We start from the raw sequence: 25613 nt of genomic DNA, 5'->3' as shown, positions 1-25613 counted from the left end.
AGCCCTAGCAAGGCTTTTCATCTTGACTCCCCCCAGATGACCTTCATGCAGTTCCTTTAGAACTCTCTCCCTTAATTTAGGAGGAATAATCACCCTTGTTCCATACATCAATGTTCCTTGACAAACGGACAGCTGTTCTCGTCTGGCTGAGAATGCCGGTAACAGTGGTTCGCCATGTGCTGGCCATCCCTTCACTGTCAATTCGTAGACCCGAGACAGTGTCGGGTCATTCCTGGTCTCTCTCTCAATACTCGCATTGGTGACTGGTAAACATTCGATGATGGTCGAGTGAAATAACTCAACAGGGTCAACTGTCGGTGCCTCTTCTGCTGTAGGTAGTGGCAGGCGCGACAGCCCATCAGCATTACCTTGTTGCTTTGTACCTTTGAATTCGATCTGATATTGATGTGCCCCTAGGAAAAGGGACCATCTCTGGAGCCTCTGCGCTGTCATCGCCGAAACATCCTTCTTAGGGTTAAAAATGGAAACCAACGGCTGGTGGTCTGTCAGCAGCGTAAGCTTTTGGCCTTGCAGGTAATGTTTAAATTTTTTTACTCCCCACACGAGGCTGAGAGCCTCCCTATCTATCTGAGCATAGTTGCGCTCAGCGGAGGTCAATGATCTGGATGCGAACACGACTGGTCTTTCCAAGCCATTTGGCAACTTATGTGATAGCACTGCCCCAATACCATATGGAGAAGCATCACAAGCTAAACGAATAGGCAGCGTTGGGTTAAAGTGAGCCAACACTTCCTTAGAGGTGATCAATGCCTTGCTTTTGTGAAAAGCCCGCTTACAGTCCTCGCTCCACTTCCATGGCACTCCCTTTTGTAAAAGAGCATTCAGCGGGTGTAGCACCGTGGGTAAATTTGGCAGAAACTTATGGTAATAGTTAATCAACCCTAGGAACGACCTCAACAGAGCGGGAGCCTTCACAACAGCTTCGATCTTGTCAGGTGACTTGTGAAGCCCCTCCTGGTCAATGACGTGACCACAGTACGAGATTCGCTTCTGAAAGAACTCACATTTCTGGCGATTAACTCGAAGTCCATACTCTTTCAATCTGGTGAGCACCTGTTCCAAATTAGCAAGGTGTTCCTCATCATCATCTCCTGTAATAAGAATGTCGTCCAGATAGCATTGTGTGCCAGGAATTCCCTGTAATACCTGCTCCATGGCCTTTTGCCAAATCGCTGGAGCCGATGCCACTCCAAAAACCAGTCTATTATACCGATATAAGCCCTTATGCGTGTTGATCGTGAGATACTGGCGTGACGCTTCATCAATTTCCATCTGTAAGTACGCCTGCGCCAGGTCTATCTTGGTGAAGTGTTTCCCGCCAGACAACGAAGCGAAGATATCCTCAATCCGCGGAAGCGGATATTGCACCGTGTGAAGAACCGGATTAACAGTGATCTTGAAATCGCCACAGATGCGAACCTTCCCCGGTTCCCCCGGCTTGTTGCTCAATGAACGCTTCATGACGGGAACAATGGGCGTGGCCCATTCGCTCCAGTCCACCTTTGACAGTACTCCTGAACGTTCTAGCCCTTCCAGCTCAGCTTCCACAGCAGGTCGTATCACATAAGGTACCGGTCTGGCTTTGAAAAATTTCGGGTTTGCATGTTCTTCAACCTTGATATTTGCCGTAATTCCTTTCAGTGTTCCCAGTCCCTGTTGGAACACCTCCTTAGCATCGTCCAATATTCTGGACAGTTGTTTAGGTTTGACATCGTCCTTTTTACCGGAATCTACAGTTAGTGCTTTTAAGGAATGCCAGTCCATATTTATTCTCCTGATCCATTCCCGTCCCAGTAGTGGTGGACCTCCCTCAGGTAACACATACAGGTCCATTCCTTTGCTTTCTTTACTCTTGTGGACCACCTTTACTTTTATCTTTCCGATGGGGTACACTCTTTGCCCTGTGTATGTTTTCAATACAATCTCCGTATCCCTTAGGGGAATGTGTGAGAATAACCTTTTGTAATCTTGCTTATTCATGACCGTCAATGCCGATCCCGTGTCCAATTCCATCTTCACTTGGACTCCTGCTATCTGGAGTGTAACCCAAATAGTTTGGTGGTCTGCTGTGTTACCCACATTATGTATTCTTAGACAACCCAGTTCCTTACTGCTGGAGTCTGAATCCGTCTTCTGTTCATCCGAACTGTTCTCTGTCACCTTGTATACTTTTTTGTACTTCTTCTGTGGTGACTTTTTGTTGCTGGTCTTCTTTCCTGACCGGCATACTTTCGCTATGTGACCGAGTCTGCCACATTTTCTGCATTCTTGATCTTTGACCCAGCACTGGTTCTGATCGTGCATTGTCCTTCCGCAACGATAGCACTTTACTGCACCCAATGCCATTTGATTGGTGCTGAGTTCCGATGGCCTTAGCTGCATTTCCGCGGTGCCTCGTGCTGCCGCCTCGTGCGATGCTGCAATGGTGACAGCTTTATCTAGCGTAAGGTCCTTTTCCTCTAGCAGTCGCTTCTGAGTTCCTTCTTTTAATAGTCCACACACGAACTTATCTCTCAGAGCATCTGCTAGTCCATTACCAAACTGACAGTACTTTGATAGCTTGCGCAGTTCAATTAAGAATTCAGCGTTGCTTTCCTCTTTCAGCTGCGTTCTTCTGTAAAATTTAAATCGTTCCGCTATCAGCAGCGGCGTGGGGTTTAAATGCTCTTGCAGGATAGTAACAATATTTGCGAAAGTCTTATCCGTCGGTTTATCTGGTGTTACAAGGTGCCTTAATAACCCGTACGTCTTCGCAACCATCGAGTTTAATAGGGTTAGTGCTTTCTTTTCAGCCGGTATCTCATTTGCTGTACAATAAACTTCAATACGCTCCACATAAGTGGCCCAATCTTCGACATCGCTATCAAAAGCAGTGATGTTACCGTTTTTAGGCATCCTTGTAAGTTTCTTTAAGTATTTTTTTTTTTTTTCCAAAATGGCGGCTTCCCGTGCTTGGCGGCTTTTCCCGCGCTTGTCTTCTTCCTGCGCCGACTAAAATGGCGGCTTCCCGCGCTTGGCTTCTTCCCCCACTGGCTACAATGGTGATTACCGCGCTGTTGCCGTTCTCGCCCCCCAGCAGTTCTTAATTTCCCCCGACACTGCTGCTTTTACTCCCCGCTGTCCTCGTGGGTATTAGCGCTTCCTTTCTTGCTGCGCGTCTGTTCCGATTGCAGCCCGGCCCCTTACACCGGCTGCGGTCGAGTTCTCCGCCCTTTTTCCTCCGGTCTCGCCCCCCTTCTCCACTGACAACGCGGCCGACTTTCTGCCCGTGTCGCTAGATCGGCTTACCCACCGCCATGGAAGAAGGATGATCACTGCCTGTCGCTGATGGTGGACTTCGTGGTCAGCAATTCCAACCCGGGTTCTCGATGCCTCCCGTGCGAATGCGGTGCTCAGCAGGATGATGAGGGCGGATGCCTCTTCTCGACGCCCGTTCTGGGGACGAAGCTGCCTTGGATGCAATTGCCGCTGGGTAAGATCGACTCGTCGCCACTGTTGAGTCTGTGTGTTACAGATATACTTATTTTAAATAACTGGACACAGACAACAGGAAAAACTTAAACAGGTCTTTACTACTTGAAGGTCAGGGCTGAACTGCTTTACAAATTACTACACAGAGCTTATATACCGGTATAATCACAGAATCACAGAAACCCCACAGTGCAGATAGAGGCCATTTCGGCCCATCGAGCCTGCACCGACACATATCCCACCCTATCCCCGTAACCCCGCGTATTTAATCCCCCTAACACTAAGGGTCAATTTATCATAGCCAATCAACCTAACCCGCACATCTTTGGAATGTGGGAGGAAACCGGAGCAACCGGAGAAAACCCACGCAAACACGGGGAGAATGTGCAAACTCCACACAGACAGTCGCCCGAGGCCAGATTCGAACCCGGGTCCCTGGCGCTGTGAGGCAACAGTGCTAAGGTGGTACAGGTTACATACACCACAGAGGCCATGGGGATGGATGAGGGAAGTCCTTTCTCCCGCGTGGAGAAGACGGTACAGCTCTCAGGGGAGACCCCACATGCTTTTGCGGACCGGTTGTGGCCGGTGTACCGGAAAGCCTGCCCGGGGACGGGGGACCGGGGATTCCTGAATGGGGATTCTCTGACGCATTGGCTCCGTTGTCTAGTGGCGAACAGCTTGCCACAGATCCGGGCCAAGGCAGAAGCCTGGTTCGACCCCAAAGATCCCCAGACCTCAGAGATCACAGTAATTAGGCAGCTCACTCTGGCCTATAAAAACGGTAGGGGAGCCGATGCACACCCACCCAAGGGTAAGCTGCATGAGGTAAAACCTGGACCGGGTAGGAAAGAGTGGCACCAGGAAGGGAGTAAACCCCCCCAGCACAAAGACCAATTGTTACGGGTGTGGGAAGGATGGTCACTGGCGGAAGGAGAGTAAGAACCCTTGGAAGGATAACAAGGGAAAGTGTGGTGTATGTGCCTTTAAGAGCAATTATGGTGTATGTGCCTTTAAGAGCCCCAGGTGTGCGTAATGCCGGTAATTGCCACTTGGGCTATATAAGCCTGTGTATTGTGTATATCCTTTAGAAACCCCCCCCAGACTTGCTTAGTAAATACCTATGAACCAACTCCTGTCTTCAGTGTCTTTATCTACACACGGACACTACAGTGGCGACGAAGTGGAAACGGACTTACCTGCAATTCGGCAGCACCTCAAGGACATCGATTCCTCCAGCGTCCAGAAGACTCAAGGAAGTAAGAGAAACTGTGGTTTCACCAGCTGGCCAAGCTGGTGACAGGTACTGCGTTAATCCTTCCTGGGCGTCAGGCTGGAGCTCCAGTGGCGGGCTCTACAGCTGAGACAGGCAGCGAAATCGGAGGCAAGCAATAACGGACTGGGAGGGTGCACTCGAGAGACGGCCGGCGCGGCAAGCAGGTCAGCGTTTAGACCTCCGTTGGGAATGAGTCTCCAACAGTGAATAAACGGAAACCACAGTAAAACAGCGTTGTTATCGGTAGCAGCGGCGGGAAAGCGCGGGAAGCGCCATATCGTTGCTACAGAGAGAAAAAAAAAGCGCGGGAAGCACCATACCTTTTCTGAAAGGCCTAAATCTGGTAATATTGAGGCTTTTGATGGCGAAATAGAAGATTGGACCACATACGTGGAAAGAGTAGAGGTTTATTGCACTGCAAATGGAATAACAGATGAAAAAAAAGCTTCAGTACTTCTGAACTTAATGGGCACAAAGACATACGGGCTGTTACGAAATTTAATCACTCCAGCCAAACCAAAGGACAAGACTTTTAAAGAAATTGTTGATACCCTGCAGGAGCATTTAAACCCAACACCGCTGCTGATAGCGGAACGATTCGAGTTCTTCAAGAGAAATCAACACAAGAATGAAAGTAACGCTGATTACCTAACCGAATTAAGAAAGCTATCAAAGTACTGCCAATTCGGAGCAGGACTATCGGATTATCTTCGAGACAAATTTGTTTGCGGTCTCTTAAGTGAAGGAACACAAAAAAGACTGCTTTCTGAAAAAGATTTAACATTGGACAAAGCTTTCAGTATGGCTGTATCATACGAAGCAGCAGCAAAAGGAGCTGCAGAGATACAACAAGAGACACAGGACTTCGGCACCCATAAAATGACACAGGAGTTCGGAAGATGTTATCGCTGCGGCAGATCCACCCATAACCAGAGGGACTGCTGGTTCAAGGGCAAAGCATGCAGGCAATGTGGTAAGATTGGACACATTGCACGGGTATGCCAATCTGGACAAAATAAATCCACTGACAGAAAACAAAAAATCAATAAAGAAAAGTACAGGAAGGTACAAATGATGACGGACAATAGCTCCGAAGACCAGAATAGCGGTAGCGACTCCGGAAACAAGAGACTAAGCTGTCTCAAATTACATAATGTACTTGCCAAAGAGGATTACCAAACCATTTGGGTTACCCTCACAATAGCAGGGTCCCCAGTTAAAATGGAGCTAGATACAGGATCAGCTCTAACCGTAATAAATCGACGCGATTACGAGAGGCTTTTTTCGCATATACCTCTAAAAGACACATCCATTATCTTAAAAACATATACGGGGCAGAAAGTCTACCCCAAAGGAAAAATAAGGGTGCCTGTGGTATACAACGGCAAAGAAATACAAAAGTTGTATTTATACATTCTACAAGATGGTGGTCCACCGTTGTTGGGACGTGAATGGATAAGGAAGATACGTTTAGACTGGCACTCCATTCAGGCACTGACGGTGACCAGTAAGGAAAAAAACAATGATGACATCATACCTGAACGATTAAAAGACATCTTGGCCAACGCCAAAGAAGTGTTTCAAGAGAAACTAGGAACCTTGAAAGGCATCACCGCCTCAATAAAAGTGGAAGATACAGCAATTCCAAAATTTTTTAAGGCAAGACCGGTGCCATACGCAATACGTCCGGCAGTCGAGGCAGAGCTGAAGAATTTGGAAAAGGCAGGCGTATTATCCAAAATAGATTGAAGCGAATGGGCAACACCCATCGTTCCAGTCATGAAAAAAACATTGAAAAATAACTCTGAGGAACAGAAAAAAATTCGCATCTGTGGGGACTTTAAGGTGACTGTAAACCTGGTCCTTCACACGGTACAGTATCCTCTTCCAAGGATAGAAGATATTTTCGCCTCACTATCCGGAGGGAAACGTTTCACAAAAATTGACTTGGCACAGGCATATCTACAGATGGAGGTTGAGGAGACCTCTAAAAAGTATCTCACAATAAACACACACAAAGGCCTGTACCAGTACAATCGACTGGTTTTTGGAATAGCATCAGCTCCAGCTATCTGGCAAAGAGCTATGGAGCAAGTCCTGCAAGGGATTCCGGGGACTCAATGCTACCTAGATGACATCCTTATAACAGGAGAAAACGACAACGAGCACCTTGCCAATTTGGAGCAGGTGCTCACTAGGCTGAAAGAACGGGGCCTACGAGCAAATCGCCCCAAGTGTGAATTTTTCCAAAATCAGATATCATATTGTGGCCACATAATTAATAAGGAAGGGTTGCATAAGTCACCTGAAAAAATTGAAGCAGTTATAAAAGCCCCAGCACCTGAAAATGTTTCACAATTAAGGTCATTCCTGGGATTAATAAATTACTATCATAAATTTTTACCGAACTTATCAACTATTCTACACCCTCTTAATGATCTTCTACAGACAGGAGTGATTTGGAAATGGAACAAAGACTGTAAATGTGCCTTCCATAAATGTAAAGACTTAATCACATCCGAGAAAATTTTGGCTCATTACAACCCATCACTACCAATCAGACTGGCGTGCGATGCATCCCCTTACGGCATAGGAGCGGTATTGTCCCATAGATTCCCTGATGGCTCGGAACGGCCGATAGCTTTTGCGTCACGCTCATTGAACTCAGCTGAGCGTAACTCTGCCCAGATAGACAGGGAAGCACTCAGCCTGGTATGAGGAGTGAAGAAATTCAACCATTACCTACACGGACAAAAATTTACCTTGCTGACTGACCATCAACCCCTCATCTCCATATTCAACCCTAAAAAAGGTGTCCCCATTATGACGGCACAAAGACTACAGAGGTGGTCCCTTTTTCTAGGGGCACACCAATACAACATTGAATACAAAGGGTCAAAACAGCATGGGAATGCTGACGGTTTATCACGCCTACCGTTGCCAACGATAGAAGAGGCACCTACAGTAGACCCAGTAGAGATATTCCACTCTACCATAGTGGAATGTCTACCGGTGACAAATTCTGCCATTGAAAGGGCGACAAGAAATGACCCTACTCTCTCACGGGTCTACGATTTAACAGTGAAGGGATGGCCAGCACATGGCGAACCACTGTTGCCAGCATTCTCGCAAAGAAGAGAACAGCTGTCAGTGTGCCGAGGAACCTTGATGTGTGGATCCAGAGTGGTGATTCCACCCAAACTCCAGGATAAAGTGCTAAAGGAGCTTCACGAGGGGCATCTGGGTGGAGTGAAAATGAAGAACCTAGCTAGGGCGTTTGTATGGTGGCCAGGTATCGATGGAGACATCGAAGACATGACCAAGAGCTGCCTAGGATGCCAGAAGGTCCAAAATGCTCCGCCACAGGCCCCTCTACATCCATGGGAGTGGCCCTCATCTCCCTGGCAAAGGGTGCACATCGACTTTGCTGGTCCATTTTTGGACTCAATGTTCTTAATCGCAGTTGATGCACACTCCAAGTGGCCGGAGGTAATAAAGGTGTCCTCCACCACCACGGAAAAAACCATCACAGTATTAAGGACCATATTTGCCAGGAATGGGCTGCCGGAGCAGATATGTTCTGATAATGGACCGCAATTTGTGTCCGAAGAATTCAGAAAGTTCTTAAAGAACAATGGGGTAAAGCACTACACGTCCGCCCCATACCATCCCGCCACCAATGGATTGGCTGAAAGGTTTGTCCAGACCTTCAAGAAGGCCATCAAGGCCATGGGTAATGAAGACATAAAACTTCAGCACAAGGTGGATAACTTCTTATTTGCATATAGGAATGCAACGCATATGGTTACTAACCAAACTCCCGCCATGATGTTCTACAATAGAAACCTAAGATACCAGCTGGATTTGGTCAAGCCCAACATCCGAAGGGACGTGGAGAACCGGCAGTTTCAGGGCATGAATGAAAGGCCAACTAGGGCCTTCCAGATAGGCCAACCGGTTTTGGCCCGGGACTACTGTACCGAGAAATGGCAGCCTGGAACTATCTGCACACGATTAGGACCACTGATGTATACCGTGGATATCGGAGACAGCATAATTATGCGCCATGCTGACCAAATCATCAAGTCATCCGAAAAGGGACAACCTACACCACCACTCTATACATCTAACGATGAAGTAGAGATACCCATATCTACCTCCGATCCGGTGATACTGGAGCCCGATGAACCCGACACTGGCCTTCAAGCCGAATCAGCCTTGCCAGAAGAACCTACTACACCACCAGAAACTGCTACACCCCCGAGGCGTTATCCGGACCGAGTCAGGAAGCCTCCTGAGAGACTAACTAATAATTAATTAATACAGCAATGTATATTATTTTGCATATAACATGTAATTAATAATTACTTAAAATATGATGTACTAGTTAGCTAGAAGGGGAGGAATTGTGGTGTATGTGCCTTTAAGAGCAATTATGGTGTATGTGCCCTTAAGAGCCCCAGGTGTGCGTAATGCCGGTAATTGCCACTTGGCCATATAAGCCTGTGTATTGTGTATATCCTTTAGAAAACCCCCCCCCCCCAGACTTGCTTAGTAAATACCTATGAACCAACTCCTGTCTTCAGTGTCTTTATCTACACACGGACACTACAGAAAGCACCCAAAGCCCCAGCCCAAAAGGCGGGGGTAGGGACCCCTTCCGCAGAGCTCGAGTCACTTTTGGATGCCATGAGGTCCTTACTGACTGGCCAGGGGAGAGTAGCAGCCACCACCGGTGCTCTCACCCCGTCAGCCCCATCCAACCCACAACCGTGACTAGAGCCGTGTAAGATTTGCAAAATTGAACATTGTCCTATAAGGGTCTATTGGCAGAAGAGGCCTTAATTTTAAAGACTGTTTTAAAAGAAGCCCAGAAAAAGGGGGCATACTAAATGGCCGCCAGACCACGTTGTTAGATCCGTGTATCTTGATGTTGTGTGTCCTTCAATAATGAGACAAGAGACTGCAGGGAACAATCAACAGGTGTTTACTGGATGACGGTTACTCTAAAACTAATTGTACAGATCCCTACTTAGGGTTTATATACAGGTGTGGTCTCTGCCGGTACTACAGTATACAGGAGCTGTTAAAAGTAGTTCTCCCCTTAAAGGTACATACACTACAATTGCTCCCCTTTTAGATTAAAAGTACCATAACATTCATTTAACAATTAAATATCAACTTATTACAATTAACACTTTTAACATGCAACATTAACTGAAAATAGTCTATTTATAAATTCAGTCTTTGGGGAGGCTTCCTGATCCTTTCTGGATAGCGCCTTTCCTGAGTGTCTTGCTCTTGGTGCGGAGGCGATTCTGACCCCCCTGTCGTCGGTTGGTTCATCAGCTTCCGATGCTACTGTTTCTGCGGTAGATGTGACCTGTATGTCGGGTTCATCACCAGGTACGCGAGACATGGGGTTGACTCGTTCCTGTGACTCTAGGATCTGGTCAACATGGCGTCTCACAATGTTCTCCCCAACATCCATTGTGTACACTAGTGGCCCCTGCCGTGTGCATATCGTTCCTGGTTGCCATTTCTCTGTTCGGTAGTCTCAGGCCAAGACTGGTTGCCCTAAATTGAAGCTCCTTGTCGGCTTCTCATTGATGTGCTGGAATTGCTTATTCTCAACATCGCTTCGTACATTTGGTCTGAGCAAATCCATACGAGATCTCAACCTTCGTTTAAAGAACATCATGGCCAGGGTCTGGTTGGTGAATGCATGTGTCGCATTTCTGTAGGTTAACAGGAAATTGTCCACCTTATGCTGCAGTGGAATGTCGTCATCGCACATGGCCCTTACTGCTTTTTTAAACGTTTGTACGAACCTCTCAGCCAATCCATTTGTGGCTGGATGATACGGGGTGGATGTGTAATGCTTTACCCCATTCCTTTTCATAAATCTCCGAAACTCCTCGGACACAAACTGTAGTCCGTTATCAGAGCAAATCTGCTCTGGCAAGCCGTTCCTGGCAAATATGGTCCGTAGGACTGCAATAGTTTTCTCCGTGGTGGTGGAGGACATTTTGATCACCTCAGGCCATTTCGAGTGCGCATCCACGGCTATTAAAAACATTGAGTCCATGAATGGACCAGCAAAAACAATATGCACCCGTTGCCATGAAGATGAAGGCCACTCCCATGGGTGTAGAGGGGCATGTGGTGGTGCATTTTGGACCTTCTGGCATCCTGAGGAGCTCTTTGTCAGGTCCCCGATTTGCTGATCGATCCCCGGCCACCACACATAAGCCCTAGCAAGGCTTTTCATTTTCACCCCTCCCAGATGGCCTTCGTGAAGCTCATTGAGTACTCTCTCCCTTAACTTGGGTGGAATTACCACTCGGGATCCACACATCAAGGTCCCCTGGCATACTGACAGCTGTTCTCTTCTGGGTGAGAATGCTGGCAACAGTGAGTCACCATGTGTTGGCCATCCCTTCACCGTCAAGTCATATACCCGAGACAGTGTCGAGTCATTTCGGGTCTCCTTCTCTATATCAGCGTTAGTTACTGGCAAGCGTTCAATTATAGTCGAATGAAATATTTCGACAGGGTCCACTGCTGGTGTTTCCTCCGCAGTAGGCAGTGGCAGGCGTGATAGCCCATCAGCGTTTCCATGCTGTTTCGTACACTTATCCTTGATTTCATATTGGCTCGTCCCCAGAAAAAAGGACCATCTTTGTAGCCGTTGCGCAGTCATCACCGGAACGCCCTTCTTTGGATTAAAGATGGAGATAAGTGGTTGGTGGTCAGTCAGCAAGGTGAACTTCTGCCCGTGCAGATAGTGGTTGAACTTTTTCACTCCCCACACTAGGCTGAGGGCCTCCCTGTCAATCTGGGCGTAGTTACGCTCGGCTGAGGCTAGTGATCGTGACGCAAAGGCTATTGGCCTCTCTGAGCCGTCCGAGAATTTGTGCAACAGCACCACTCCAATGCCATAGGGTGATGCATCACACGCCAACCGAATTGGTAGTGCTGGGTTGAAATGAGCCAGCACCTCTTTTGATGTGATCAATTCTTTGCTCTTCTGGAAAGCTCGTTTACATTCGTCATTCCACTTCCATGGTCCTCCCGTTTGCAGTAAGGTGTTCAGTGGGTGTAGTACGGTAGACAAATTCGGCAAGAACTTATGGTAGTAGTTCACCAGCCCGAGGAACGACCTCAGTTGTGACACATTTTCCGGTGCTGGAGCCTTGACTACTGCCTCAATCTTTTCAGGGGACTTATGTAACCACTCTTCATCAATAACATGGCCACAATATGAGATCTGCTTCTGGAAAAACTCGCATTTGTGGCGATTAGCTCGGAGCCCATATTCCTTCAATCCAGTGAGCACCTGCTCCAGGTTGGCGAGGTGATCACTTTCATTTTCGCCCGTGACGAGGATGTCATCCAAATAACACTGGGTCCCTGGAATCCCTTGCAGGACTTGATCCATTGCCCGTTGCCAAATAGCCGGAGCTGATGCTACCCCGAACACCAGCTGGTTGTATTGGTAGAGACCTTTATGGGTGTTGATCGTGAGGTACTGTTTCGAGGCTTCTTCTACCTCCATTTGCAGGTACGCCTGGGCCAGATCAATCTTAGTGAAGCGTTTCCCTCCAGATAGCGAGGCAAAAATATCTTCAATCCGCGGAAGCGGATATTGTACAGTGTGAAGGACCAGGTTCACTGTCACCTTAAAGTCCCCACAGATGCGAACCTTCTTTGGTTCCCCAGGCGTATCACTCAATGACCTCTTCATTACAGGAACGATGGGTGTAGCCCACTCGCTCCAGTCCACTTTGGACAGTACTCCTGAACGTTCCAAACCTTCCAGCTCTGCTTCGACGGCTGGGCGGATCGCATAAGGTACCGGTCTGGCCTTAAAAAACTTTGGGTTTGCATTTTCCTCTATTTTGATCATCGCTGTTATGCCTTTTAGTGTTCCGAGTTCCTCCTGGAACACTTCTTGTGCGTCAGTTAGCATTTTTGACAGTCGTCCAAGTGTGACGTCGTCATCCTTTTTGGCATCTACAGTCACTGCTTGTATGGAATGCCAATCTAGATGTATCTTCCGGATCCATTCACGTCCTAGCAGTGGTGGTCCTCCCTCTGGCAATACATTTTTGGTGTTTCCTTGCCGTTATATATAATGTTCACCCTTATTTTTCCTTTGGGGTATACTTTTTGCCCCATGTATGTCTTCAAGACGATCTCTGTATCTCTCAAGGGTATATGTGAGAATAGTCGCTTATAGTCCCTTCGGTTTATGACTGTTAGGGCTGATCCTGTGTCCAATTCCATTTTCACTTGGACTCCGGCTATCTTGAGCGTGACCCAGATAGTTTGGTGATCCTCCGTTTTGATCACATTATGTAGTTTCAGATAACCCAGCTCCTTGCTTCCGGAGTCTGTATCACTTTTCTGTTCGTCTGAACTAATCTCCTTCACCTTATGTACCTTCTTATACTTCTCCTGTGGAGATTTCTTGCTGCTGGTTTTCTTTTCTGACCTGCAGACTCTTGCTATGTGTCCTACTTTTCCACACTGTCTGCACACTTGGTCCTTGAACCAGCAATGCTTATGGTCGTGTGTTGTTCTGCCGCAGCGATAGCACTTCACTGTTCCGTATGACATTTCATTTGTGCCATATTCTTGCGGTCTCCGTTGTATCTTTGCCGCGCCCCGTGCTGCTGCTTCATGTGATACTGCCATGCTGAAAGCCTTGTCCAGCGTAAGATCCTTTTCTGATAGAAGCCGTTTCTGGGTTCCTTCACTTTGAAGCCCACACACAAACTTGTCCCTTAAAGTATCTGCTAGTCCCGTTCCAAACTGGCAGTGTTTCGATAGCTTGCGCAGTTCCGTTAAATACTTAGCATTACTTTCATCTTTATGCTGGTTCCTTTTGTGAAACTTAAATCTTTCTGCTATCAGCAGCAGTGTGGGGTTTAAGTGGTCCTGTAGGATTGACACTATGTTTTCAAAATTCTATTCCACTGGCTTCTCTGGGGTTACTAGGTTTTGCAGTAAGCCATACGTTTTTGCACCCATTGAATTCAATAATACCAGCGCTTTCCTGTCATCTGGCACTTCATTCACCTTGCAGTACACTTCTATGCGTTCGACATATGTCGTCCAATCTTCGACTTCATTGTCGAACGCTGTGACGCTGCCACTCTTCGGCATCCCTGGGTGTGGTTAGACTGGCTCATAATGGCATCTCCCGCGCTCTCCCTTCTTCTCCGCTGCGGCTCAAATGGTGTCTCCCGCGCTTTCCTTTCTTCCCCGCTGACGCTGCTCGGCCCTTGAACACCGGCTGTGCTCTGCGCGTTTTCCTGCACGCCTCTCTCTCTCGTTGACGCTGCTCGGCCCTTGAACACCGGCTGCACTCTGCTCTCTCTCGTTGACGTCGCTCGGTCCTGAACACCGGCTGCACCCTGTGCGCTCTTCCCTCTCTCTTCTCCCGTCGACACCGCTCGGCCCTGAGCACCGGCTGCGCCCTGTGCGCTCTACCCTCTCTCTTCTCCCGTCAATGCTGCTCGGCCTTTTTCTGTGCCATCGGTCGGCTCTAGCCGCCGCTGTCCGGGGAGGGTCTGCGCCGTACCTGTTGCCAGCCCGTTTCGCTGGACCACTGTGACTGGAGAACCAAGCCCAGCTCTCAACAGCCTCCCCTGCGATGCTCAAGTCTCCGCTGGATGGTCGACGCCCGTGCTTCTGGACTCGGCCTTCTTCTTTCGCTGTTCTCCAGGAGCGAATCCCTGGGAGGTGATGCAGAGTTGCAGGTAGGTTTGAATCTTCTCGTCACCAATGTTAGATCCATGTATCTTGATGTTGTGTGTCCTTCAATAACTAGACAAGAGACTGCAGGGAACAATCAACAGGTGTTTACTGGATGAGGGTTACTCTAAAACTAACTGTACAGATCCCTACTCAGGGTTTATATACAGGTGTGGTCACTGCCGGTACTACAGTATACAGGAGCTGTAAAAAGTAGTTCTCCCCTTAAAGGTACATACACTACACCCGTGACCAGCTTTTTGGACACTTTAAAATGGTTCCTGCAGTCCCCAGACAGCCTTTTGTGGATTCAGCCCACAGTAAGTTCTGGAAGGCCGTTTCGGAGAAAACGAAACCAGACAGAACCACATACATATGGATTGGATGCAGATCCAATCAGATCGGCCTGTAGATGAAGGCCATCTATATGTTTACCCAGACAAAGGGAAACAGTTTTATATTCATCGGGGGAGCATCAAAGACCCATTAAAGACATCAAGAAGACATTCAAAACAATACAGGGTCATTCCAGACCAGAGATGGCCGTTACCGGCCATCCCAAAGTAGTTTGAAACATAATAACTACCCCGTTGTGATACCAGCCCGCCAAAAGTTAAACAAAGACTAACCTTGATTTGGCGGGAGATAAAGGCCTCTTTTGAGAAGTATATCTGGGGACCCGGGGTAGCGATCGATGTGCTGAGGATGTTCACAGGATCCGGGGCTTCAGCTGGGCTTCTGCATCGGTACGGAGTTCAAGCGGAGACGACGGAGGATCGAGGTTCAAGATGGGAGGTCGAGTCAGCATCTAGCCCCGGGGTAACTGTCGGGAGATCATCGACCAACCCCGGGACGCTGACAAGTATAGGTGAAACCTGTATGAAAACGGTGAATCAACTGGGCTGTGCGACGAAACCCATGCGAAAATGGTAAAACAGTTGGTCTCTCCCCGCACCGACTTCCAGGCCTGCTGACATCCAGCCTGTCCGTGACCTTCACCTCGAGGAAGAAGAGAGAGTGTCGCAGCCCGCAGCACTGACCACGTGGAGACAGGATGCCTGAAAGGATCAAAACGCAGACCTGTTTCAAAACTCTACACTTTCCAACTGGATTGGTGAGCATGTTTTTGTCCCTCACAATCTGATCTAGATAGGCTTAGGGGGTGGGCATTCAAGGGGTAATTTTAACAATGAGTTGTTATCCCTCGATGTTCCATGTGTCTTCCCCATTTCGTGATGATTTTTGTAAAGTATAATATGCCTGTATATATCTTAGCCAGTACTGTATTATGATTTGTTTTTCCCTCCCATGTACCTTATTGGTTTGCAGTTTGATTTGTTCCTTTGAGCAATAAAGTTTCATTTTGTTTCCATTAAACCTGGCCTATAGAGTATTCTCCACATTGTAGTTCCTGCCTCAATGTGCAGTGTCTAGAACCTAAGGGGTGAGTGGGTCGAACCACTCAAGGTTTTACTGTGCAAGAGAGAGAGGCCTCTAGAGAGAGAAACCTCTGCGATCTAAAACCCCTTATAGCCGGCGCAGCCTGTGTATCTGTGTTCGCTCCGATATAATGAGTGGAGGAGACCCATGTTGGAGATGGAGGTGGAAAAGGTAGCGGGGACCTATCTGTTGGACACGGGGGCATCGCGCACCATGATCTACTCAGCTAACCCCACCACCTCACCTCTCTCCAGCGGGGTCCCATAGAGTCTATTGGGGTTCACGGGTAAGGAACAGGCTGGCTCGGCCTCTATCCCGCTCGCCATTCGGATAGGACCGCTCCGCTCCAAGTGGACGTGTGTCCTGATGAATTGGGAAGTGGAGGGTGGAAGAGGGGTCCTGGGGGCTGACTTTATCGTAGGTCACGGGATCCTGGTGGATTTGAGGAATCACTGTCTCTGGGGGGCAGGAAAAGTAAAGAACGGTGAGATCGTAGTTATTCCGGGTAAGGAAGGGAAGGGGACCCTCTGCACCATGAAGCCCAAAGAGGACTATAACCTCGGGCTCAGGTTTGCAACACCCCACCAGAGTTCCAGGCATTTGTGCAGGCCCACCTGGCCACATTTGGCATGCACAAACACGACTGTGGGAGGGTCACAGGGTTTGAGGTCAGAGTAGATGGGGACCCCATGGCCCGACCACAGAAACAGTATAACTTCCCCAGGGAAGCAGAGCCAGACATGGAAGCAGCCATGTCCTTGTTAGTACAGCAGGGAGTTCTAAGGCCGATAGCCACCCATGTAAACTCTCCATTGTGGCCGGTTAGGAAACCGGACAATTCCTGGAGGGCCACGGTGGACTATCGGGTGCTCAATAGTAATATCCCAGCCTGTGCACCTACAGTAGCAGCAGTTGCCGACCTGATAGGGAGTATTCCAGCATCCGTGACCACTTTCACAGTGCTGATATTTCCAATGGGTTTTGGTCCATCCCTGTAAGGAGGGAGGATCAGTACAAGTTTGCCTTTACGTTTAAAGGGCAACAGTACACGTGGAACTGCTTGCCTCAGGGCTTCCATAATAGCCCCAGCATCTTCCATCAGTGCATGGCAGACAGTTTGAAGGACTTTAGCCAGCCCGGACAGTTGGTACAATATGTGGATGACCTGCTCCTGTTCACTGATTCGAAAGAGGAGCATGGCCCCCTATTGGGCGAACTACTGGAGCTGTTAGGACAGAAGGGTTTCAAAGTGAATCCCATGAAGGCGCAGCTCGGCCAGCAGGAGGGGAAATTCCTCGGTCTGACCGTGCGCGCTGGAGAAAGGGCCGGAGGTAACACCATCCTGGTGAGAAAGGAGAAAAGACAGCCCCTAGAAGGTCCGTCCGGGGCAGCGGGCGTGCCTTCAGCACAGGTTTTAAAACAAGCCGCTGGTTATATCAACCAGTGCAAGCTGTTTCAGCCTGAAAAGGGAAAACAGCCAGTTGGGGTAAGGTCTGAGGATAAAGCTCCTCAGCCTGCAGCACGAGCGAGTTCACAGACTACACAAGCAGGCGCTGTGGCTTGCTTGAAGGGAGGGGCCATCCAGCCCATCGATTGGGACACGCCCCCACTCTTCTGGGATCCAGACGAGGGGGAGGGACTTGAGGGCGAAAATCCTGCCCCTAACTCAAGTGTAGAGAGGGAGGGACCTGAGGTCGAAAACCCCGCCCCGACCCAGCCATGGGGCCTGGGGGCAGAGACTCTCAGCTCGCAGCAGCAGGCTGTGAAAAGTTACCTGCCCCCAGCCCAGGTTCGGGAGGGGTCAAGCCTGGGGGAGCAGCGGCTCAGGTAAAAGGCCCAGCGGCCAAGACAGCCCCACCCGCCAAAGCCCCCAGAAGGTCCCCGTGGATGCCCCAGCCAAGAAAGTCATGGTCACCAGCCCTCCAGTTCCCAAGGGCCGCCCCTCGAGCCAGGGAGAGGTCCAAGGACAGAGATCCTCAGCCAGCAGCCTCGGGCTGTGAGGGATCAACAGTGAAGGACTGTGCGGTCACGCCGGGGGTAGCGGCGAGCCGCAGTCCGACCAGGAATTAGCCTGGCCGCCCGGAGACAGGCGGTGGATGTATATAGTTACAGTTTTAAGTTTAAGTTTTAAGTAAGGTGTAATTATTTAGCTTAAGTCTGGGTGTTTAGCTTAGGTTAAATAAGGTGATGGGTAGTTTGAGTAAGAAATCTGCCGAGAGTGTGTATATTGGGGTCGAGGTCACGGGACCCGACCATGCCTCACCAAGCCAGAGAATCTCTTCGGGACCTGGCTGCATGTTTTTACATCTTTTTGCAGAAAGATTTTCGGGATGGAATGGATCGTGATCCTATTCACCCTGATTGGGATGAGTGCGGAGAGGAGGGGCGACGTCCAGGATTCCCACGTCTATGTGTGTTCGGGAGACACGGCGCCCCTGGCGATCGACAGGAGTGGCAAACGGGATGCAGAGGAGACCGCTGTCTACTTCCATGAGGGAAGGTGGCCAGGATGGTTGGGGTCCAATTCGTCTCAGTACTCCAGCCAAACCGGATTCACGTACGGGGAAGCCTCCCTCCTGTGCCCCCGGGTACGAGTTGTCACTATGAGGGTCAGCGTCACCATTGGAAAGCGAATATGTTTGACGTGTAAAGGACACATTCCACTGGATAGATGGTGGTGGCTCAGGAAGTTGAGCAAGGACATGATGAACCCCGAAGTCGAGTGGGAACGGTTGGGAAACACCACCCATCGGACAATTACCGGGACTCATGGAGGACTAAGCGTGTGTTGGGATAAATGGTGGGAACTGGACCAAGGGATTTAGACCTGTATGTGGGGGTCAGAGACGGTCTGCCCCGTGGGCATAGCCATTGTTTTCCACCGGCAGTGGCAAGACGCCGGGGATGGAATGAGGTGGGATACCAGCCTGAAGGCGTGCGCAGCCCCATTCTCCCCAATCCCGGTCAATGCCACTGGGCTGGTAACCCGCCCCTGTAAGCCCCCACCCACGGCACAGGCGGTGAGGTTATCCAGGGAAGGTTGCCCCACCGCCACCAAGGGACCAGGGAATGGGTTGGTATTAGTACCCACCGATCAGGTGCTGTACCAGGGGGTACACTACGCGGTAACCTCCGTGATTTTAAATCTCACGGAGGTACATTTACCGGAGTGGTGCCCCAAAGAAACAGAGCAGTTATACCAGGCCCTAGTAAAGGACATTTTCAAGAAGTTTTACGTGTTCGATTTTGCCCACGTGGATAAGACCGAACTCTACACCACACACTGAGAATTTTTGGGTAACCCAGGGAGACAAAGAAGGGATATATGGAATGATGTTTTTACTGCATTTAATACTGGGTCCTCTGTCATCAACAGCTTGGATGACATAGAGCTGCAGACCCAGATAAACAGTTTAAAAACGCAATTAAAAAGGATATTACTGGATGAGAACAAGGTAGTGGGCTCAGAGTTGCATGAGGACCAGGCCATGACGGTCCATTTAAAGGAGATCATAGCCGAGTTGGAAAAGCATGCAAAGACGGTAAATGCTCTCATAAGGGAGGACAGATATGCTTCTGAACAGGTTGCGCAGAATGAGGTGTGCGTGTTATACGGGGCGTGGTTACTGGGCGAGCTAACCTGGAGGATTTAAAACAAGGTTTGGTCCCCTCCTGGATTAGCAACAAGCACCTCGCAGCCCTCCACCCTTTTGAGAATGCATTGAGCCTGTGCCAACTCCGGCTAGCCTCTGAAGCCTATCCAGTCCCCATGGATTATGGGCAGTCCAACCACACAATCATGGGAGTAGTAGTTAGGATGCCGGTCATGTGTAGGACAGCCCGACCCACGCCGGTATACAGGGTTGAGAACATTGGAGTCATTCAAGAGGGTGCACACCTTCGTTTCACAGCGGTCCCGCCTTACTTCATTAAGTGGGAGCACGCTATGACAGGTACTGACCTCTCAGGGTGTCGGAGCCGGGGAGCACACATAATCCTGTGTCCCCAGCACTTGAATGCCTTTTTAAAACCGCAGTGTGGGTTCAGAGCTGCTGACGCGAAGCCTATAAATTGCACTATGGAGGTAATGGCACAAGGCCATATTCCCCCGCAGGTAGCATATATAGGGGGTGGGAAATATTGTGTCACCACCAGCGCGTCCCACTACCAGCATGGACAGCAGTTTCTGTTTTAAACCCGAGGCAGAAGTTCAAGTGGCCCAGGAACGAATTGTCCCCATTCCTGAACCCTCCACTGTTCACCTCACTGTGAAGGAGAATTTTACGAATTTGCAGAAGTATGTAGCGCACTTTGGCTATGAAATTCCCCCTCTCCCTGAACATTTGACCAAAATTCTAAAAGCCGTTATAGTTTCACAGAAACATTTTTAAACTCTCGAGCAGAAAACAGTAGAGATAGGGACTAAGATGTTGGATATTGTGACTCCACCCTGGTGGAACCTTTTCAATAATATAGATGTCCCTTCGTGGATCAGACTGGCCTCCCACATTCTCGTCATTTGCCAGTTAGGGATAGTGCTGTATTTAGTTTGCATTCAGTGTAAGGGAAAAGGTCGGTGGTCAGAATTCCAAAACCAGAGCTTTTGGAAAGAACATTATGTAAAGGTGGAGGAAGATACACCAGTTTAAGTCTTTTTCCCTGTATTTTGATTAAAGTATTGTTGTTTCTTTGTGATTGTTATTTTAATTAAAGGTTTTTCTTTTGTTGTATTCTTTTGCGACGCGGTTTAATAAAGATATGTGTACCAAGTGGTGCAGGGGTGTTGGACCCCCTCCATGCTTGGATGTGTGTGTAAAGTCTGTAATTTTACTCTCTGTATGCTGATATGCACTACATTTTCGTGGAATGGGAAGTGCATGTGTCATGGGTATATTAGATAGATAGTTACAGGGGAAGGTTGACTATGGAGGGTCAGAAAAAATTTGCTCACTTTAAAGTATGATACTTCAAGCAAGTTTTAGTATCACAGGGGGGACTGTAAGATTTGCAAAATTTCTGCACCTCCCCGAAGGTTATTAGCAATAAAAGGGACCCTGCATGGACATTTGAAAATATTAAAAAAAGGGTACTCAAGATGGCGTCCGTGCCTCGTGGCAGAAAGCCTGTGAGATTCCAAAATGGATTCTGCAGTGCAGACAGCTTGGGAGAAATCGAAACTAAGGCTGCAGGCTTTCTGTGAAGAGAAACTTTGTATTTTGGAATGAGACAGGACTCTGAATTATGTATTAGACCGAATTGGAGGCAGATCTAAATTCAGTGAGGCCTACAGTTAAAGCCATCAAACAGTCTGCATACATAATCGGAAACAGATTAAACACAGCCATCGAGGCTGGACAAGCCCATCAAAGAACTTTCAGGACAATACAAGTCAATTATCGGGCCGGTAGATGCGATTACCGGCCATCTAAAAACCGTCAGTATAGATTGCTACCATTGTTTAAACTAGCCCGCCAAGTTTAAGACAAAGAACTAACCTGATTTGGCGCGAAGATGAGGATTTTCGAAAGGAGTATAATTGAAGGCCCCGGGTAGCAATCGCTCTCTCTTGCTCTTGCCCTTGACTCTGCTCTCATGGCTCCAGCCTCTTGGGCTGCCGCTCGTACTCATGTCCTGGCCTCGTGGCGGGTTCTCTCCCCGGAGCAGATTTTCAGTAGCCAGAAACACCATGCCAACTGCTATGAATGGGAGCGAGGCCCAAGTCCACAGCCATCCAGGATGCCCAGGCCACAGAAAGGGGCGAGACGAAGTTGAGCAGGTAGCCCAGGACTCGTGTGGTAGTCCGACGAGATGAGACGAGTGGAGATGAAGAAGACGATAATAACTCGATAAGGGTAGAGCAGGGCAGCGAAAAACGTATCGATAATTATACCAAGCGCTTAGTTATAAGCTGACGCTTGGGGAAGAAAGTCCTTGAGGACGGTGGGGGCAAACACCTTGAACACTGCAAATAAACGCAGGTGTCCATGCCATGACGAATGTGCAAGAGTTCGAAGGATGGGTAGTAAAATCTAAGCAGTAAAAACTGCTAATCATCTCATTGACGTAACATTACCGCTGACGACCGCCCGAGGGAGAAGAAGAGGAGAACCCATCGAGACGAGACGACGATGGTAGCGGAGGGGAGAAGGTGTGTCGCAGTAGCCGACCCAGCACCGCACCCCTGAGGACCACGTGGCGAGGAGGTATCTAGAAGGACCAGAATCTAGACTTCAAAACTCGCACTCGTTAACAGTTGGCTTTTATCTTTGGATTGGTGAGCATGAATTCTGGCCCCTCATAGCTTAATCTAGTTAGGTATAGGGGGTGGGATAAGGATAAGGGGATTGCTAAGCTAGTTGTTTTCCTTCGATGTGCCGTGTGTTCCCCATTCCCTGTATAAGTGTATTTGCCTGTAATGTTATAGTGGTAACTTCCTTTAAGACTTTATTAATTTTCTTGTTCAATAAAATCTTGGTATTTGCTTGCATCCAAACCACCTGTCTACTCGAGTTTTCTATATTGCTGCCTGTACCAAAGTCTGTAGGGGTTGCAAAGTTTCCCCTATTTCCCTGAAGATTTGAAAATATTGGTCCACATCGTGGACGAAGAATTGGGTGATGTGACTTGTCTACAATGGGCCAGTAATTCCGGTCCCAACGCGTGAGTATGGATGGGGTACTCACGTGTGGGCCCGATGGAAGTGCCGGTTTTCAGGATGCACAGCGCATGCACTGAAAACCGGCATTTCCTGTCCTCTGAACCAAGGGGTTAAGAGGCAGAATGCGTGCGACGTATCAGGCAGCGCGTGCGCACTGAAATTCGTTTTTCTGTAAAGAGTTGCCCGTGCATAAAGGCCTCCGGTTTTTACGCTTGAATAAACCAGATGTAACTACTTAGTTTTACAGGTAAGTGGTCTATTAATACAAGTTAGAATTTTTTTTCCACAGGTTTTTTATTTTTTAAGAATTTACAGTAAGGTAAGTGTATTTTTAGATCTGATTTGTTAAAAAATTATTATTTCTTTAAATTTGATTAATTGTTTAAAATAGTTTTTTTACAGTTATTCATAGTTCATTTATTTCGTGGGATGTTTTTTTAACTTTTATTTGTAGTTTAAGTGCTGTTTTGGGTGCCCTGAGTTTTCATGAGTTTGATAGTTCTTACTATCAAACTCATGAATGAACTTTTGCAACCTCCCATTGGTTGCCCAGTGCCCACGTGATCCCAGCCGGCTCATCAAAATAACTACACTTTAATTCTGTTTAAAACTACTGTACATTCTTCAAAACAATGTAAAAGTATTTAAAACTTTATAAAAGTTACCTAAAGATTAATAAAAATTAAAAAAAATTATTTAAAATGCTGCTCTGCATGCAAAATTGCTTTGCAGCTTGTGTTAAAAATTGGGGGCGTGGCCTATGTTAAGGAGACCTCAAGGGGCGTGTCTAACTTAGACTCCACGCTCGAGGCTTCGTGCTGGCTGCACTCCTGGGTGGCGTGACATCAGACGCTGCCCGGGAGTAATCAACTGAAAACAGGAATTGCAAGCGTCCCGGGAGCAGAACGGCAGGCGCTGCGTAAGTGCACATCAGGGGCTTGCACGTGCGGCGAGCCCCCGAACCTAATTTCTGGGCCAATGTTTTAAAATGTGCCTAGAACCGCAAAAGACTGTTCTGAGATGGAAAGAATGTGGACAACACGGGAGTCGTGGAGCTCTGTGGAAAATATTCACACATCCGAAGACAGTACTTTATTAATAAAATCGTTCTCTGGAGTTTGGGAAATCGCAAAAGGTTTTAAAATGGTCACAGAAAGCATGGCAAAAGGAGCAGCAAGGCAGCTCGAGTTGTCTGTGTGAAAAAGTGGGTGGATACAGGGGCTGTGAGTCAGACCTGCCAAGCAAAGGGAGGTTCCCTTCAGAAACACTTGAAGTTGAGATTAGCCCACTTGAGAAAACCGCAGGACTATCGATTTGTAACTGCTATGTTTACATAGCAATTCAAGGCATTCACAGACAATGATAGACTGAAATCATGGAATGGATTTCGTTTTGCAACCGTTTTAAGAATTGAATGGGTTTAAATCACCTAGTATTCTGGACAATAGGGCTGTTGCATTCTCTTTTTTTTTAGCCCAGGTGAACTCCGGATTTGGGCGGGATCATTTTGGCCCCACAGTGCAGACACTAACCCAGTCCAACCACTTTGAGTAAGCCAATCACAGCTCTTCTCTTGTGAATTGGAACTTTTTGGGCGCGAATTTCCCAGACAGGCAAACAGCAGAGGGGGGAGGGGGCTCACAAGGTATATATGATAGCTCCTGAGAAGCTTTCACTCTCTCTTTACTTCCTGGGACCACAGGTGAGCCTCTCTCTGTCTCTCTCTCTCTCTCTCTCACTTCGCTGGACCACATGTGAGCAGAGTTTCTGACTCCTCAGCAAAGCAACCTAGTAAGGAGTTTGGGGGATGGTAATTTAAGGGGATATTGCTAAGATTGTTTAATCAACATTGTAGTCATTTACCCCTCGTTTTTACCGTCTGCATTCCCCCATTTAAGCAATTTTACTGTAATTACTGTGTTTGTGTGGTATAGTTTGATATTTGATTATAGTTTCTTGTAGTTAATAAAACTTGATTTTTCTCTCATCCAAACCACGTGTCTGTTTTAATATCAATAATTATAAGTCCTGCAGTCAGAACTGGAAGGTGGGGTAGCGATTCGAAACCGCTGTTTTAAAATTGGTTTATTTGGAATTGGTCAGAGTGCATGCAAAGGCTGCAGACCAGGTGAATTACCTTAAACCAGTTTAAAGAAGCCACCCCTTACAAAATGGTGACCGCGGCAGGACTGCAGGCCGTTTTTGATGTGATGAGTGGTTTGGATCTGGAGAAAGTACCAGCTCTTGTTTCTTTTGTTTTCAGTATGTGGGTAGCCCTGCAAATTTTAGCAGCAGTGTGTAGGCTGACCTATCGGGGTATAGGTGGCTGGGCTAGGAAAGGTGAGATGGGGGAGCAGGAGGAGTTTAAGGAGGCCAAGAATCGGGAGTCCCAGTTTGAAAAATGCCAGGCATTTATAGAGTGCCTGGTGCAGGAAGTCACTGAGGCCAGAGAAAGTGAGATGAGACTGCAGGAAGAGAATGCCCGCCTCGTCTCAGAAGTAAAAGAGCAGGAGGAAAGGTTTAGGGAAGTAAAGGCAGCCTATAAGCTGGCCTGCGCCCAAAGGTTTAGTGAAGCAGATCATGGCCCCTGTAGGGCAGAGATAGAAAGCCTTAACGTGGCTTTAAAGGGAGCAAGGGGAATGATTTGCGTGATCAGCCCGAAGACAGGTCAGCTGGATTTTACTGGCAGCCCAAATCAAACCGCCCCAGAGGCAACACCCAGGGAAAGGCTGGCTAGGGAATTAGAGATCCCAAGACAGCAGCCCACAGCTCCAGGTTCTGAGGAGCACTGGCAGCAAAGAGGGGTGGACAATGGGGTGGTAGGAGAATGCCAGCAGGTCCCGCTAGGCAGGCGGGGACCAGGACCAGTGTACCCCCTCCGACAACGGAGGTACGGTTCGCCCATGAGGGGTGAACCTGAGAATAGGAATCCTCAGCCCACAGCAGGCACAAGTTCACAGGCAAGCTCTGTGGCTTGTGTGGGGG

This window comes from Somniosus microcephalus, chromosome 8, assembly GCF_052327205.1.
Source record: "Somniosus microcephalus isolate GS21.2 chromosome 8, FLI_Smic_1.0, whole genome shotgun sequence".
Classification (NCBI taxonomy): Eukaryota; Metazoa; Chordata; class Chondrichthyes; order Squaliformes; family Somniosidae; genus Somniosus; species Somniosus microcephalus.
Note: the sequence above shows the minus strand (reverse complement) of the source record.